Below are 2,614 nucleotides of genomic sequence, written 5' to 3'. Positions count from 1 at the left end.
AAAGAGGCTAACCAAAACTTCAGGGAATTCTTCTTTAGAGTCTATTTATGCTGCAGTGCACTGTGGGTGGGCAACGGCCAAGCCCATGCCATACAGCAGAAGAATATAGGACTGAAATCCTGAACTTCAGATACAAGAAGTGCAAGCTAAAATGCAAATACTTATAAATACAATAAAAATTCRCAGGACTTGGATCAAATGCCTGTTACTATTCAGTTAAGACATTGCTTGTGGCTAGTCCTAGCTTTCCCTTTTGGTCCCAGGTATGTTAGTTGGACAAATATATTCTATAGCACTGGTCTCTTGTTTCATCTTCAATATGTATTGTCTACCCTTGAGAAGAACATATAAAGAATATATAACAGTGCATGCTCTGATTTTGCCACCTGTTTTCAGTGAATGTAGTGAATGAATACCTGCTCATTCTGTTTGTACAGTCTCAAGTGACCACCTCAAACTAACATAGCTTTGCCCAGCAACTTCAGACCAAAGTTTAGCTCCACCCTGCAAAGGCAATTATCTGGAACTCAACATTTTTATTCAACAACTGCTAGTAAATATTTTTATAATGTACATATGCAAAGTTTTAGCTGTTTGCAAAGGCAAAGGAAGAATTTGCTGTTATTTTTCACCAACACAGAAGACCAGTACAGCTGAGAGAGTGAAGTAGATCCTATAATAATTTCATTCATTTAATGCATTTGAGTTAATGGAGGCAGAAGACTCTTAGATTCACTGCGGCTAAATAAAGCTTTTTTGTTGTTGTTGATGTCTGTGTCCCTTCAATGAGACTAGGCACATGACATGTCGCAAAAATTATGACTTATTCTGGAACTGTCTCATTCGCATCCTTCACTTGTTCACGCATACGCCAGAATGACAACATCAGGGCATGTTACAAGCAGTCATAGCAGTTACCACGCTTGGTGCTCTCTGAAGAGGGGATGTGATGAGAAGGATCTGGACCCATATGCACAAGTTCTCCTTTCCTAGTGAATATCAACCACCCCTGTCACCAACTGCAGTGGCCTGCAATGATGTAAAATACCATACATTACCCATTCCCCAAATAATCTCTCCACCCTTGCACTAGTGCCCTACCTCAGGCTATTGATAATAATCCTCATAAACAACCACCACCKCCAGGAACATCTGGCAATTTGTTAAGTTCTATAAAGCAGCACAAAAGGAGCAAACAATTTACTTGACACTTTAAGATCATTAACAACAGAATTTTGAGGCTGAAGTTTGCTATCAAAATATACACAGGAAGACTGACAATCAGTTGTCCAGTAAACTCATAGTTATAAGTAGAATTATAGAGAAATTCTCATATCTAAATAAACCAATTCCTTGAATAATGCAGACTCAAATAAGGCCTCTTCAATGGGCAGTTACTTTAGGGACTTCATGATCAGACCATATATTTTAAGCCTTTAAGTCTAAATTGTTGCCATGAAGTTATAAGCCTCATTAGTCAGGCAATGGAAAGTTCGGCTCACAGAAGCTGCAAGATCCACAGGCTGTGCCAACAAAACTTAGAAACTTCAGTGAGGCCTCCAGTATTTAATTTTTTTTTTCTCATGATGGTTTTAAGTCTGTAATCTCYTGAGAGCCATACGTGGTGTCTGATGGGAAAGCAGCGCTCTGATAACATTACCTGGAGACCTATAAAACTGGTAAGATAAGTCTCACTAAACCACAGAGTCATTTTTGCTATTTTAATAAGCTAAAGACATTTCTTAGTGAAATACCTAGGTATGGCAGAATTAAGATTGGGCATGCATTGTCCTTTAGAACATATCACCTTTATATGCCAGACAACCTGGAAATTTACAGTAAACTCAGACAATCCTTAACTCCGACACAGGACATCTTGTCCTTCTATTTCAACAATTTTATCCCAAATAACTTTGCTATAGAGACAGGAAGAGTTTCCACCCCATGTCTCTCTTCCACACTTGCCAACAGATTATCCTCTTTTGATGCTGTCAATTACTTAGGAGAGCAGGACATGGGGAGACAGACTTGCACTGGTGGAAACAGTACCTATTGGAACACACTGGAGTTTCATGCTGCACCCTTCTGCTTGAAGATATAACTTGCTGATGAACTTCCTGAACTGCTAGTATAAAGTATTTTCAAGAAGAGCAAATATCTGCTCAAACCACTTGTATATCTTGATTTACACGCTAAGGGATTCCAGAGTCAACAAAATATGCCGGAGTTAAAGTGAAATGAAACTGGTTCTGTTACTTGTGTAGCATGTGCATTTCTCTGTCTCCCTTTGCTGCTGATTGCTACCATTTGCTACAATTGTTTTAGGCATTGGTCCATCCAGTTCAAAATTAATTCTAGCAGGGGCCAACAAATCTGGGAGACCATCTTCTCTACTGGGGTCCCCAACCCCTTTGGAGAGATCCATAGTTTTAGCTCAGCATCTGCGCTTTTTAAATGTTATCCAACTAGAACAAACCTCTATTTTGAGATTCACGCATCACCACCTGACTATTATTTCTTAGACACTTTCTGTTGCCAGTATAAATTACATATACTTTGTAGCCTACAGTTATGGCTCTCCGTGAAATAAAACATAAAAAAAAAAAAAAAAAAA

This window comes from Nothoprocta perdicaria, unplaced genomic scaffold (genome assembly GCF_003342845.1).
Source record: "Nothoprocta perdicaria isolate Ctin4 unplaced genomic scaffold, notPer1 scaffold_71, whole genome shotgun sequence".
NCBI classification, from domain to species: Eukaryota; Metazoa; Chordata; class Aves; order Tinamiformes; family Tinamidae; genus Nothoprocta; species Nothoprocta perdicaria.
This window is presented reverse-complemented; position numbering follows the sequence as displayed.